This window comes from Lissotriton vulgaris, chromosome 6, assembly GCF_964263255.1.
Source record: "Lissotriton vulgaris chromosome 6, aLisVul1.2, whole genome shotgun sequence".
Lineage (NCBI taxonomy): Eukaryota > Metazoa > Chordata > Amphibia > Caudata > Salamandridae > Lissotriton > Lissotriton vulgaris.
The window spans coordinates 1,125,087,605-1,125,104,232 of record NC_141694.1 but is presented as its reverse complement, the minus strand read 5'-3'; the positions used below and the strand labels follow the sequence as shown (position 1 = coordinate 1,125,104,232).

At 47.6% G+C, this 16,628-nt stretch overlaps 1 pseudogene; it reads right to left on the bottom strand.

Annotated features, from left to right (window-relative positions):
• Window positions 1-956: 956 nt before the first annotated feature.
• On the bottom strand, window positions 957-1,661 carry LOC147708527 (coiled-coil domain-containing protein 137-like; annotated as a pseudogene).
• Between the last annotated feature and the right edge of the window lie 14,967 nt (window positions 1,662-16,628).

The following is a 16,628-nucleotide window of genomic DNA, read 5'->3' as shown; positions in this document are numbered from 1 at the left end:
TCAGCCTGACGTTGTGTTCAGCAACCGTTTTTGTGTAAATGAGAATGTCATCACTGACGTTCACAACTCCTGGAAGGTCCATCAGTAACTCATGGATCACATTCTGGAATACTTCAGCCGCACTTGATGCTTCAAAGCCAATGTGGGTGGCATAAAGTCATGATGTAGCATGACTCTTTATCCAGCACCAACTGATGATATCCCGATTGAAGGTCGAGCTTTGAGAACCAGCACGCTCCACTCAATTCCCCAATAAGATCATCAATTGTCGGGGTGAAGTGTCTTGCCCTTTTTATTGCGGCATTGGGTAGTCTCATGTCAACATAGATCCTCACCTCTGCCAGTTGCTTGGGCTTTCGGGTGACCACTATGGTTGATACCCACAGGGTGGGCCCGTCACCCTCTCAATGATCCCAGCGGACTCCAGTTTAGCGAATTCCTTATCGACTATTGGTCTCAGGTGGAAAGCTACGTGCCTGTAGCACAACGCTACCGGCTGGACAGAGGGATCTATGTCTAGGTGTACTTATTTTCCCTGTGATTTCCCACTCCTGTTAAAAACTTCTGGAAACTTGGCCAGGATGTGTCGTACAATCTCTTGGTGAATGCCAAAAGCAAATTTCACCACTCCAAGATCTTCGGCAGCGCGGAATCCGAGCAGCATGCCCCGTCTATCTTCTGCCACATATATTTGTGACCTTATGGAGGGATCGCCGTGCGAGATGGTTGCCTTGAATTTTCTGTGCATCAGCAAGGGTTGATCATGTACATACGCGAAGACTTTGATAGCCGTGTTGCCCAGCACTGGAGTTGGTTTCGTGGCTGTGTAGAGTTCTGCTGACATGATATTGATGGTGGCCCCCGTATCTATAACAACTTTGATGCCCGGCTCTTCAACTCGCACCTGAAATTGCGGACGTCGGCGCGACGTCTGGGCTACTGTACCTATCTACCTATCATATTTGTTTTGTGGACCATGTGTTCTTCACCATCATTATCATCCATATCACTATTCCCACCTTGCGCTTCTGGGATGATATTAACAGCCTGAATGATGGAGGCTCCATGGCAACCTCGCCAAACTCCACCCGGTCTCGAAACATCTCCTTCTCCAGTTGATCTACCTTCTTTTCTGCTTTTTTCTTCAAAACCTTCACCTTTCTGTGTCTGTCAAATTATTTTTGTATTCGGCTTCTCTTGCTTGGTCTCGCCAGCCAACTCTACTTCCTTTTCAGGTTCACGATCAGGCTGATTATTTGTCAGGAACATGACGTGGTTTGTAACACTAGCCATGCGTTGCATGTAATTGTAAGCAGTCTCTTTATTTTGTCTCTTGAACTTTGGCACTGGGATATCCAGTGGGGCGTTAGGTGCCTTGTGCTCCTGCAGTCATTGCTTAGAATTGTTGCCAACTATTTTTGTCCTTTTCTTCTTTGGCCGCTTCATTTCCTTCTGACTCTTCATAAGCTCACGCAGCTTGAAAGGTATCTCCTGGTGGTCCAGATTCTTTGGTTTGGCATTGACCTTCTTTTTCTCATTCCTCTCCTGCATGTGCTGTCTCCGGCTAGCGGGCAGAAGGGATCAATTGCTTTTATCTTGCCTTGCTTGCCCATGCCTACGACCGATAAATCAGACGGTGATCCCACACGCACAAGTCCCACGTGCCCTTGACCCCTTATTTCTTCCACCTCGTCATTGAACCCACAGGTGCTTGCTAACTACTTGAGCAAAGCATGAAATGAGTCAATGGATTCATCAGCTTGGTAATGTGCCTGATTGAATACAAAACGTTCATAATCTTAATTCGCCATGGGTTCAAAATGAGCCGACGGGGCGCCAATTAGTGTGAGGTGAGTTTTGGGAGCCGGCTCTTGTAGCGACTTGGCGATTCTGTAGATGCCTTTCCCCCTTAGATGTAGGAGCATGGCTCTCTTCTGATCATGATGCACCTTAGTGGGGTCAAAAAACAGAAGAAGTCTCTCCCCCCATTCCTTCCATTTGGGTGCCTGAGCAGAAGGTGGGCCCTCCACCAGGAAAGGTTCAATAGGGGGAATTGTGTACATTGTGCTGTCTGTCCTTGTGATAGAGATAGTCCTACTTTACCTCCTCAGTGGCACGTGGGTCAAATGAGGTGCAATACCTCCTTCTTGTTGATGTGCTCCACAAAGAGCCCTCCCCTGTGCTGCTGTCTGGCAAAATCCGGCACATGAAAGAGATATGCTTTGTTCAGTGTCTGTAACCTCTATGTGACACATGCTGGCTCACCTTCGTGCTTGCAGCTGAATCCAATGCCATCCCAGTGCTTTGCTTCACTTCCCCCAATGTCCCTGGGGCCTTCAGTCACGTGTGTGATTTGGCCTCCATGCGGTACTCAGGAGCAGCTGTTGCTGGGGCAATATGTGAGAGGAGCAGCCCTGAGCATGAACACGCCGGTGGATCGAGGCGGTGTCCTTGGAGACAATCACTGCGCTCCTGCACGCGCGTGCTCTGTGGCATGAGCACTGCGTGCTTTCCTGTTGTACTCCGGCCACCACAGAGCAGACGTGGGCTAATGCCGCCCACCTCGTCGCCAATGTGATTTCACGCCCTTCATGGGCGACAAGCTCAGCATGGGCTCGTACAAATGACGCAAAGACAGGGTGCGGTTTACCACCGAGCTCTCGCGTATGCGTGCCTCTGACGTCACATCCGCGAGAGCTCGCCTTTATTAACTTAACCACATGCTCCGCGACCAAACCATTGTGGAGCGCTGCCTCATGGGCGCATCAACCGTTTACCCCAGTCCAGGACCAAAACATGGTACAGTCTTGTGTCGCGCTTATTACCTCATAGGAGCAACACTACAGGTATATCCGTTATGTTTGTGACAGAGTATCCCATCTGCAAAGGTCGAAATCAGACCCTTAATCTTCCTGCGCCTTAAAAGATTTTTTCAAAATAAATTTGTCTGTGTAATGTAACTGATGCTCATCTAAAGCCTGCCAATATCTTCAAGTTGTGTTCCAAATATATAAAATAAACTGCAATAAACATTTCAATGTCATAAATCATCCCATTAACTCCCACCAGTTTTCTTTTGTTTGAAAGGCATATGAAATAACTTACTGTTATCTCTAAAATTAACGTGCCTATGTGAAAACATGTGCCTCCCAGATTTCCTGCTCTGTGTGCCCTCCAGCTGCCTCTGTGCTTCTGCTTTGACCTGCAAGTATGAGGCTAATCTCACAACCCAAACTGTGCCACCAGTGATCAAATTGTTCTGATGGACAAGCCTGTTCAACTATGGCATTCTAAAACTTTATAAAGTAAATATGCTTGTGAGTGACGATTATGTTTTTTAAAGCTTCATAAGTTTAAGAGATTCACTTAACTTTACTTATTTCAATTTGTTCGACATTACAAGAAGTAACACATTACTTCTTTGTGCGAGGTCAGATCTTGGTCTTTCTTTGTTGACCACAGTCAGGGCCGGACTGGGAACTGAAATTGGCCCTGGCTAACTGCTCGGCCTGGCACCGTGCGGTGGAGAAAGCGATGCAGCCGTTTGACCGATTTTGTTACAGGGGGCTGATATTTCTGGCGCAGGTAAGAAAAAAAATGCCCCCCCCCCCCTGCGGCCCAAAACCAGCCCCCACTCTGGCGGCCCACCAGGAAAATGCCCGCCACGACCTCAGTGGGTCCAACTCATAAAATCTCTTACCAGCGTAAAACCAACATTGACAGCTCTAAACTGCTTCTATAACACCCGATTGACAACTAGCCACAAAAGTATACCTGGCTGGTGGAGTAAATAGTTTTACTTCTTCACACTTTCCCACCGTGAATGCTTAGAATTATACAGATGTAAACCCCAATTTAGGGGTGAGGGATGGTCAAATCAAACTGTTTTACCTTGGAAGTTTGAAAACGACCACACATTTCTGAGTTTGTAGCTATTTACAAATTTTTAAAGGCTCTTGGTCACCCTGCAAAGTGGTTGGATTAACTCCCCTTGAACAGTGAGAAAGGAAACGGACACCCCGCCCTTTCTTGGTGAGCAGTGCAAAGAGCTTCTCCACCTGGAAACATGTTCTTCCAGTGGGGAAAAGAGTGTGCATTTGCACATCTAGCTGCATTTCCAAGGTGCATGTGCACAACTGTATACTATGTACAATACTCATTAAAAAAAAATTCTCTTAAAAAAAAAAAATCATACAATCATACACCTTGAATACTGCACTTGGCACCGCTTTTTAGTCCTACTAATGACGAGTTTTCTGATTATGTGAAATTCAAAACCATGCACCCGTGAAGAATAGTGCAGTGCAGATATATATGTTTCACTTAGTGAATCAGGCCCAGTGTCTGTCTCGAGCAAGTAAGCCATCCACGTAAGCCATTTTATTTACCGGATATTATTTTTCTGTGGTGAAAAATATGTGTGTTGTCAAGACATTGTGGTCTAGTGCTGCAGTGCTGACACTGACTCAGCTGCCCCACATCCTGTCTAACCTGTAGTTGAGTCTTTTTCTGGTGGTCAACTGCGGAAGTCCTTGATAATACCTTTGCACCTGTGGTGCCAGCAAAGATTTATGTACTGTTTCAAGAGCTCTGCAATTTGGGTTTTGCTGATGTTCAGGCTACTGAAACCACCTGCAAGACAGAAGGCTCATTTGTTCCTACCGCATCATGCACGTGTTCAGGTGGCTGCAAAAGTTGTGCAACAGAAGCCTGAAAAAATATGTCTTGAAGCTAAATGAAACTTTAGCAGGATATCGATCGGAATAATTAAGAGACTCGTTGAGCCTGAGGCCGCCCTCTGTTGTTATTTTTCTTTAAAAAGCTCTCTTAACCCTTCTTGTCCAGGTTTTCAGCCTAAAACCTTTTTTTATTTTCTTCACAGACTTTTGAAATGTGTGATGTAAAATATTCTTACCTGGATTCTCAATTTCATCGTTTCCGTTTCTCCAGTCCATCTTATTTTTGTCCGCCCACATTTTAGGTCACTGCTTTTCTTATTTCTACTCATCATGCTAAGCACTCATCCCTTTTAAGTTCTTCATGACTTTTTGGCTTTTTTAATCCAGTTGCCTCCCTCTAGCCTCTACAACATGTTATGTTATGTTAAAAATTCTTATAGAGCATGCTTACACCCAACGGTTTCATGGCGCTATTGGCAAAATTAGGTCAAACAGAGAGAAGTGCAGGTAGCAGGAAAGAAAAGGAGAGAAGGGGAAGGAGAATACCTAATCATGTGCCTCGCGAAACAGATATGTTTTCAGAAGAGATCTGAAATGAGCGTTAGAAGCAGTAAGTCTAAACTCTAGAGGGAGCACGTTCCAGAAGGAGGGGGTAAGGAACGAAAATCTAAGCCCTCCAAACTTCTTGCGCTTCAATAAAGGTGTAGTGAGTAAAGCGAGATGGGAGGACCGGAGGTGGCGCGACGGGGAGTAGTGATGAAGTAAAGAGGAGATGAAGGCTGGGCCAAGGCCGGCCAGAGCTTTAAAAATAATACAGCCCAGTTTAAACTCACAGTGTTTGGCTACCGGGAGCCAATGAAGGGTTTTAAGCAAGGGGCGGACATGGTGGTGCCTGAGCTGATGAAAGATCAGTCTTGCAGCCTGGACCTGTACCAGCTGCAGACGGTTCAACTGATAGGCAGGGATACCGACATAGAGGGAATTGGCATAATCTATCCTGGAGATTACGAGAGCCAAAAGTGCCAGGGTAAGGGCCTCCGTAGTCAGGAAGCGAGATATCTTCCGGACCTTACGTAGATGGAAGAAACTGGAGGAGACCACAGCATTAATATGGGGCTTCATCGAGAGGTCATTGCAAATGGTGACTCCGAGGCTTTTAACAGAGTCAATAGGGCGGGGGGCAAGGCCCAGGCATGGGGGCCAAAAGTTGGCCAAGGGTTGGAGACACCCCCGATCAAGACCAACTCGGTCTTGTCGAGGTTGAGCTTCAAATGGTTTCCCCCCATCCAGTCACTAATAAAGCACAGGGTGGATTGAAAGTTGTGGATAGATTGGGCCGAAGAATCAATGTCAAAGACCAGCTGAATATCGTCTGCATAATTAAATGCAGTGACGTTATAGCCTCGTAGAGAACGGATAAGAGAGGTCAGATACAAGTTAAAAAAAAGGAGGGGTTAAAAAAAAGGAGGGGGGGAGAGGGAAGAGCCCTGAGGGACACCACATGTCAACCTGACTTTATCATGTATGTAGGTGGAAGTTGCACTCAATTAATCAACTTAATCAGATAGGACACTGTGTGTGCTATGCTGTATTAATGCCCGCTAAGCATTGGTATATACAGTGAAAGTGGCCTAACCCCATAAATTGGCAGCTAGGACTACAGCATGCAGCTACGTAAATTATAATTTTCAAACAATCAAAACAATTTCTAAATCATTTTCATCATCACATTTAATATGTTATGTCAATCAACATATTTTTCTGTGTGTTATTCACTGTTCATGATTATATATATACATCAATTCATATTATACATCCATTTTACAAGAAACCACATTTCTTGAGCACCCAATGCATTTCGGGACTCTCTTGTCCCTTCGTCAGGGGTTCCGTAATAAATCCTGGTAATTCAATCCTGTAGTGCCTAAAAAAAGCCTCTCTGACGAATCTAAATGCAACTGTGGTGTAATCAAGATATAGCGCCCTGTTATGAGCGTGTTCGCCACAATGTATATAAATATGAAGAATATTCTGCACAAGTTGTGCGTAGTCTGCCAAATAGCAACAAGCAGATGAGTAGCTGCTTTGCTTTAATGAGAGGACTGCGAAAGCTGCTACCCCTCTTACCAGCGCAGGTCAGAACCACCATAGTTAGGAGCACCATTCTCAGCCGCCTGGATTACTGTAATGCTCTGCTTCTGGAATCCCCGGCCTATTTGATCTCCAGACTGCAAAGCATCCAGGCGGCAGCAGCGAAGCTGGCACTCTCCCGAGAGCGAAGATCCTCTACCACCCTCGCTCTAGCCGATCTTCACTGGCTACCTGTACATCAAAGGATCTGCTTTAAATCCCTCTGCATTGTCTTTAGGGCAGTACACGGAATGGGCCCCCGACCGCTTCAAAAGAAATTCAAATGGTATATACCCACACGGTCCCTCCGTTCCTCATCTTCCAACCTGATAAGCATACCCAGGATCAGGAAAGCCACTTATGGTGGCAGAGCTTTCAGCATAGCCGCAGCCCATCTGTGGAACAAATTGCCTAACGACATCAGGAAAACAGACGAACTGATGGTGAAAACATGGCTCTTCCCCAAAGTTTAATCTCACCAGAACTTTATACTATCCCCCTCCTCTGATGCACAGTATTTTCAGCAATATGTACACAGCGCCAGGATGCCCGTAGGGTTGCAGAAGCGCTCTACAAATGCTATAAATAAATAAATAAATAAATAAATAAATAAATAAAATAAGGACGGGGGTCCTACGAGCGTCCTCGATACCGCCGCCTTGTCAAAAGCTCGCCATGCATTGGGTGCTGCTTGACATAACATATTAAATGTGATGATGAAAATGATTTAGAAATTGTTTTGATTGTTTAAAAATTATAATTTACGTTGCTGCATGCTGTAGTCCTAGCTGTCAACCTGACTTTATCAGCAGAAAAGTGGGAGAGACGGACAGCCTGGTGACGGTCGCTTAGGAAGGAGCGAACCCACTCAAGGGCCAGCCCCTGGATGCCGGCATCATGACACGGTCGACTAGAATATCATGGTCGACCGTGTCAAATGCGGCCGACAAATCCAGGAGCACCAGGATCTGGCTGGTCTTACGTCTGCCCTTCTTCGCAGCTCCTCCATCACTGAAAGTATGACCGATTCAGTTGAATGTGCAGGTCTAAAACCAGCCTGTTGAGGGTCAAGAAATGGAGTACGTTCGATGAAGAAGCTCAAAAAAGTTGGTGACATGGGCTTCCAGTACTTTTCTGAGGTAGGGGAGCAGGGAGATGGGGCGGTAGTTGCTCATGAGGGACGGGTCAGCGTTGGGTTTCTTTAAGATGGGCACTACTTCAGTGATCTTAAAGAAACTAGGGACCGAGCCCATTTTAAGTGAATCATTAAGAAGTGTCAAAGGGGGCCCAGGACAGGCAGTGAAAGCCTCTTGCAGGACATGAGGGGGGCACCAATCAGTGGGGGAGCCAGAGGTCACCTTTTTTAACAGGGCGAAGAATTCCTCCTCAGAGATCGGGGGTATCTGGTTAACTGAGTGGGGATTGGAAATGACAAGGATGGTGATCGGAATAGATAAGGCTGAGGGAGACTAGCAGGAAATATTATTTTACATTTTTGCTATTTTGTCTACAAAAAAGGAATTAAGGGAGTCACAAAGGGCCTGAGAGGGAAGAGGTTTAATGGTCACCCTATCTGGGTGCGACAATTCTTCCACAATGGAGAAGATGTCTTTGGCTTTAGTGGCCAAGTCCACATTTTTTTGGAAAAGTATGAGGTTTTTGCCTGTAGAATACCTAGCTTATATTCTTTGAGCCGAGCCGCAAATACCAGCTTCTTCTCTGGGGCGTAATCTCGCTGCCAGCAGTTTCATAGCTTTGAGTTTCACTGAGAACCATCTTTGCGCGTCATGGGGGCGCTTTAATTTGACGCGTTTAAGGGGAGCTACAGTGTCACTTGCTGATTCGAGCCATCACCTTAAGCCAGAGGCCTGGGCGTCTACAGAGTCGCACTCAGCAGGGGGGGGGGAACCCTGAGAAGGGAAACAAATTCCCCAAGGTCTGCCCTATTCCAGTTCCTGGCTAAGAGGTTTCCCTCGAGGGTTCGACCAGCGTGAGAGGTAATGGCAAAAGAAAACGCGATAATAAAATGGTCAGACCAGGGGCAAGGAAAAATAAGAGGTGTGGAGATATCTAGGTTAGAAGTCCAAACCTGGTCTAAAATATGGCCCTTGACGTGGGTTGCTGAATGGATATGCTGGGAACAATTCTTGCCGACTAACAGGTCGGTAAAGGTAGATGAGCAAATGCTCTCTCTAGCGTCAGAGGGCCAGTAATTGAAATCCCCTATAATCAGGATTTTCGAATTATTTATTACCAGCTGGGAAAACATATCACCAAACAGTGAGGGGAAACTGGGCATGGGCTGGGGGGGCCGGTATACGAGGACACAAATAAGAGGGGTTACCGAAGATTCAAGTCTTAAAATAAGGCAGTCAACCAAGGGAATGGTGGCCACATCTACCGATGAAAATCTGATGGGGTGTTTTTAATAGTGGCTGCGACCCCGCCACCTGGCTTGCCCAAAGATCTATGAGCTTGAAGGATGTAGTAGCCAGGCGGGACAGCCGCGAGGATGTCGGGAAATGACTCCTCGTTGAGCCAGGTTTCGGTGACCAGCAGTATGTTTGTTTCTCCGCATCTAAAAGCTGAAAGATCTCCAGCTGGTGTTTAACACCTTGGCTGCTAGGGGGTTTTCCCCTCCTGTGCTGAAAGTGGTATTTATCATTGTTCATGACAAGGTCAACTCGTCATAAGCACAGCTCAACCGTGCCTCATGACGAGCTGGCCTTGTCATGAGCATGGAAGGGGTTAACTAGTGAGCGGGTGTTCAGGTAGCTCACCGTGAAGTTGGAGTTCACAGCTCTTTTAACAGGAGAAAGAGAAGCAGTTCGAGGGGCTGGCAGGGGAGGTGGTAGTGTCATGGCCAGGGGGAGTCAAATTCTAGAAAAGCCTTCCGGGGACAAAGGAGTCCCAGTGAGTCAGGTCTGGAGGATACGGTGGGGCAAAGAGGCCAGTGATCATGCAAACAAATCAAATCTGGGGCTGGGTAAGAAATACAATTAGCAGAGTTATCTGCCCCTAGCCCCGGCCAGCCGCAGACGGGCGCAGACGGGCTTACCTTTGGCACACCTTCGGCGCGCCAGCGGCGCGTCCGCTGCGTGCGTCCGCTGCGCCTCCGGCCGGCGATTGCGATTTATGGCTTAGCCCCACCCCCAGCTAGACCGCAGCGCGCGGCACCACTGGGATCTGGGTACCTCACCCAAGATGGTGCCTGCCCTCCACAACAATCGGCACGTCAGCCGCGGTGGTACGGGGCAGGGAGGCACACCCTGGAGCGGTAGCAGGTATTAAATCACCTGCGATGTATTCCCGGTGTAAGTCAGGCAAGTAGAGTGCAAAAATTAGAGAAGTTTTATATGACTGCTTTGGGTATTTTGGGGGCCACTGTAAATTGGCTATCTTCCTATCTCTCTTCTGGCACTTGACAACAGTGGCTCATTAAGTCGAACACTACCAGACAGCACAGCTATCTGGTTTGCTAATGACATCTTGGGGACATTCGTAAACCTACCCTGGGAATGCGTCCCACCCATTGCTTACAATTGGCTTTCTGGTTTGTAACTCACACTTACTTGCTTTCTATTTGCTGGCTCTGTTTGTTCTAGGCTGTCCAGCTTGAGTTCGTCCTTTCCCTTCCACAAACCCTATTTACTGCATTCTTCCATCAGTACTTGATTTCTGTAAACGGCCTTTAAATATTGTTCTCATATTGTCACATTTGCTGTGCATTCAAAAACAGAATTCAAATATCAGGCTCCTTCGTCCAGGGCGCTTGAGGTTTACTTTGTTTCTCTGACATCAAAGTGATAGGATTTGTGTGATAATCATGCTGGCTACTGGGGGGACGGGGATGGGAGTTGGTGAAGGAGGGGGAGTTCTTGAGAAAGGATGTACATTGTTATTTTTATGTTTTAGCACACAACAAAATGTACATGTCTATAAATGAACTGTGAAGATATTTCAGAATACATCAGAATTATAAAACCACAAGTGAAGCACATTTTAATTAATTCAAAGACAAATCAATACACTGGGTGATGACATTTCCACACAATGTCGTTTGTGAGCTGTATATGTCTATTAGTAAGACTGTATGTCTGTGCAAATGTAATGGTTATTTCGATTTAATATATGTTCACTCTAGTGGCAGTGTGCTACCACACCATGCATATTCCACTCCACGCCACTTCACTCTACTTTGCACCACTCAACCTATGCTACTCCACATTGCACCACTCTACTCTACCCTGCATCACTGTACTCTACACCAATGCACTCTACACCACTTTACTTAAAACCAATACACTCTACATCACTGCACTCTATGCCAGACAACTCTGCACCGCTGCACTCTATGCCGTTATACTCTATCGTTCTCTACTTCACTGCACTCTGCTTCACTGCACTCTGCACCTCTGTGTTGTACTTTGCAGCACTGTACACTATTCCACTGCTCTCTGTGGAACTCTACTCTGCACCACTCTATGACACTGAACTAGGCGCTATGGCACTCAGTACCTCTCCACTCCACTCTACTCTGTGCCACACCACTGTACTCTGTGCCACTTCACTCTACCCTGCATCCCTGCACTCTACGGCAATGCACTCTAAATTACTTTACTTAGAACTAATGTGCGCTATGCCACTGAAATCTATGCCAATGTACTCCGCACTTCTGCACTCTATGCCACTATACTCTACTCTGCAACACTTTATGCCACTGCAATCTACGTCATTGTACTCTATGCCAATGCACTCTACGCCACTCTATTCTACTCTGCAGCACTGTAGTCTACGCCACTCTTATCTAAAACACTGCACTCTACGCCAATGCACTAAACATCACTTCACTGATAACCAATGTACTCTAGGCCACTGCACTCTATGACAACTACTCTTCATCACTGCACTCTAAGCCTCTATACTGTACTATGCAACACTCTATGTCACTGCGCATAACCCCTCTGCAAGCTAGGCCACTGCATGCTAAGCCACTCCATTCTACTCTGAGCCACTGCTCTCTGTGCCAAACATCTCTGCGCAACTCTCTCCACTCTGTGCCACTCTATTGTGTGCCACTCTTCAAGCCTGCACTCTCAGCCACTCAACACCGCTCTACTATGTACCACTGCATTCTAAGCCACTGCATAGTATGCCACTGTACACTATTGTGCTCTGTCACTGGAGTCTATTCCACTCTATTCTACTCTGTACCACCCTACTCCATACCAATGCTCTATACAACATTCTACTCTGCACCACTCTACTCCACTCTACTCTTCGTCACTCTACTCTTTACCACTCTAGTCTATGCGACTGCACTCTACGACACTCTACTCTGTAAAACTGAACTCAATGCCACTCTACACCATTGTGCTCTATGTCACTGCACTCTACACCACTCTATTCTAGTCTGCACCGCTGTACTCTGTGCCACTACTTCCTGCACCCATCTACTCTGTGCCACTCAACTCCATGCTGGTGCCCTCTATGCCACTGCATTCTACTCTGCCCCGTTCAACTATATGCCACTCTACCGCACTCTACACCAATGCACTTTATGCCACTACATTCTACTCTGTACCACTGCACTTCACGCTGCTACACTCTATACCACTAAACTTTATGCAACTATGCTCAAAACCAATCTAATCTACACCTCTGCACTCGACCTTGCACTACTCCACTCTACTCTGGAGCACTCCTCCCTACACCCCTTCACTCTACTCTGAAACAATCTACTCTATGCCACTGCAAACTACTCTGCACCACTCTACTCAACACCACTGCCCTCTTTGCCTCTCTAATCAATGTCACTGCAGTCTACGCCAATTCTCTCTATGCAACTTTACTCAAAGCCAATGCACTCTATGCCACTGCACTCAATGTCAGTCTACTCTGCACCACAGTAACATAAGATACGTTTTTACTGCACAATTACTTAAAATCATTGCAATTGGTTGCATAAAAGGTGGATAGAAAATCATGTGTGTCGTTTTAAAAAAAAGATATATCACTTTGTGATCCTATTTCTCATAAAATCAATAATATTAAATTGCAGAACAGAGTTAAAAAAGGTGTGTGAGCTCCTGTTCAAGATGATTAAAATTCTGAGCAGTTATCAAAGATCATCAGAGTTGTTGCCGCTGCATAAATTTAATAAAAATTGGCAGCCAATTGCACCAAGTCGCTTCTCATGCACTCTCCTAGTGTGTCTTGGCATGTACGTACATTCAATATGTGCATGATAGGGCGGAGCCAAAAGTTTCTCAAAGCGCACAGTTTTTTATAGATCCACAGCACCTGGATTAATGATTCCTCCCCTTTTCCGCAGAGGCGGCAATGTGTGTCTTTTTCTTCCTTATGCCTCTGTGCATATTTCTATGCCATCAATGGAACTAATCCAAAACATAGTCTCATTAGCTAGTGCTTCATTATTGGCTTTAGAGGGCATGGGAGGTAGTGTGGCAAGCCCCAACAGTCATAAAGTTTTGACGCCCAACTGCTGTGACTCAATTTTTTAAGGCTAATGCATCGCGTTCTGCTGATAATGGCGTTGCTTGCTTAGTTAAAAGTTTTGCTGCCATGGCCGTAGGTAAAGAGCTTGACCAAATTTCATGTACCTCCATTACATCTACACCAGTGCATTAAACATTTGTGCCAGTTTGTCCCTGTGTTATTTACCAGTGACCATATGACTCTTTAAAGTATTTCCTCTGGCTTGTTTGGCTTTCGAACAACAGGCTACAAACCTAGCTTTTAGTATCCATTGCTGGGATGGTCAAGCGACCCTTGACCATGCTCTCAGGCAGGTCTCTCCCCATGGCGCACAGCACCGTCTGTGCGTTGCCGCCCCTGAGCCGGCTGCTGCCGCTGGTGTAGGTTCTAGGCTGCTGCTCTTGCGCTCGCTCTGCCCTGCTACACTGCTATTGTGCCTTGTAATATTGCACTGTTCTTCTAGTGCAGTATTTATTAACCTTGTTTCTTTCCCTCTTTTTATAATCTTGAGCCTTGTACTGTTACACTGTTCCTTAGTACCTTATTAATCACCTTTTTCTTCTTTGTGCCCTTGCCCTCTGTTTTCCTAGCCCGCTCCTCCCGCTCGTTCTTCCCGCCGCTGCGTACCCTGTGGCCCCGCCCCCTGCTCCCATTCGCTGCACCGCTTCCCGCCTCCCAGCTGCTCCTCCCTCCCACCTACTCTTATGTGGCGGCCACTGCATGGCCGTTTCAAAGGCGCGCCTAAGGCAAGCCCGTCTGTGCCTGGACTGCGCCCAGTGCCAGAACCCCTGGCCCCGCAAACACCACGAGACCTAACGCCGCTACGATGCCAGCACCCTCCATGCACTCAACATCGGACAATCACATTCCTGCTCCCTTTTTCCTTATATGTTGTTTGTCTCTCTTGAGTAAGGTACAGGACTGTGCCTCTTAATCATTTATCAATTTTGTTCATTTTGTTCAAATAAATACCCTGTCCGGCTGGACAGAGGACAAAAATATAGTTTCCTATTATGGCCTATATTACATTGTTGTTCTTGATTCTGATAAGCTAAGGACCTTTGTTTTTCAGAGTAGCTGTTGGAGCAAAGTCACAAAAATGACCAGTTAACCACCACCCTTTCCCGGAACCCACCTGCCAACCCCAACAACCACAACACCGCCGTCCCCAACCTCAGACAATGGATCGACGACTGCCCCAACACCATCGCCCCGCTCAAGAAACCCTCCAACAGACACACCAGCAAGCAAGCCAGCTGGTTCACTGAAGACTTCCAGGCCTCCAAGAAAACCTGTCGGAAGCTAGAGAAGAAATGGCACCGTGAACAGACACCAGACAGCTACGCAGCCCTCAAGAACACCACCCGCAGGCACCACCACCTCATCAGATCAGCCAAAAGGGCCTCCTTCAAAGACCACTTAGACAACAACGCACACAACAGCAAAGAGTAACAGCAAAGAGTTCTTCAAGGAACTCTCCAACCCCAGCTCCAACACCAACGATATCCCACCTTCGCAAGACCTGTGCGACTCCCTCACCACCTTCTTCCATCGCATGATCGCTGACATTCATGACAGCTTCAATGTCACAGCCGTCCCGACAACCACAGAGACCCCCATCCCCACGGCCACCATCCGCACCAACCCCCTGCTCGCCTGGAACTACATTAACAACGACAACACCATCAAAGTAAAGAACACTATTCACTCCGTATCTCCGTCAGACCCATGCCCACACCACATCTACAACAAAGCCAGCGCCACCATTGCATCCCATCTCCGGCAAGCCATCAACATCTCCTTCAAGGCAGCGACCTTCCCGGAGAGCTGGAAGTACGCCGAGATCAACACCTTACTCAAGAAACCCAAGGTTGACCCGAAGGACCTCAAGAACTTCCGGCCCATCTCTCTGCTCCCGTTTCTGGTGAAGGTCATTGAGAAGACCATCAACAGACAACTGACCCACTACCTCGAGGAGAACAGCATCCTGGACCCATCCTAGTCCAGATTCCGCAGCAACCACAGCACCAAAATGTCCTTCATTGCTGTCACTGATGACATCAGGGCCCTACTGGACAATGGAGAAACTGCAGCCCTCATCCTCCTGGACCTGTCAGCCGCCTTCGACACCATCTGCCACCTCACCCTAAGCATGTGCCTCCACGACGCTGGTATCCAAGACAAGGGTCTGGACTGAACCACTTCCTTCCTCTCGAGCAGAACCCAGAGCGTCAGCCTCCACCCTTTCCACCCCAAAGCCACCAAGATCATCTGCGGTGCACCCCAGGCTCATCCCTCAGTCCAACATTGTTCAACATCTACATGGCACCGCTCGCCCACGTCGCCCGACGGCATGATCTCAACATCATCTCCTACGCCGACGACACCCAACTGATCTTCTCCCTCACCAAGGACCCCCTCACCGCCAAAGCCAACCTCCACGAAGGAATGAAAGCCGTAGCTGAGTGGATGAAGAACAGTTCACTGAAGCTAAACTCAGACAAGACGGAATTCCTCATCCTCGGCCCCACCCCCTCGGCCTGGGAAGACTTCTGGTGGCTAACCGCACTGGGAACAGCTCCAACACCCACCGACCACGCACACAACCTAGGGTTCATCCTCGACTCCTCTCTCTCCATGACAAAGTCGGTCAACGCCGTCACTTCCTCCTGCTTGAACAACCTCCGCCTGCTCCGCAAAATCTACAGGTGGATCCCCACCAAAACAAGAAGAACGGTCACCCAAGCCCTCTTCAGCAGCAGGCTAGACTACGGAAACGTCCTTTACGCAGGAGCCTCAGCCAAACTCCTGAAACGACTCTAGCACATTCAAAACACCTCTGCCCCACTGATCCTCAACATCCCTCGCTACAGCACATCACACCCCGCCTGAGAGACCTGAACTGGCTCCCCGTCAACAAGAGGGTCACCTTCAAGCTTCTCACCCACGCACACAAGGCACTACACAACACCGGACCAGCATACCTCAACAGACGACTCAGATTCAACACCCCCTACCGCCAGCTCCGCTCCGCCGACCTCACCCTCGCCACAGTCCCTTGCATCCGAAGAGAAACCTCCGGCAGCAGATCGTTCTCACACCTCGCCGCCAAAGCCTGGAATGCCCTCCCCATCCTCCTTCGGCAGACCCAGGATCTGCTAACTTTCAGAAGACTCCACAAGACCTATCTATTCAAGCAGTAGCATCTCTCCCCCAGCACCTTGAGACCCTCACGGGTAAGTAGTGCACTTTACATGATTGATTGATTGAATTTAAATTTCATACAGATTTGAGCTTGAGAGGTGGAAGTTGCCAGTAAAA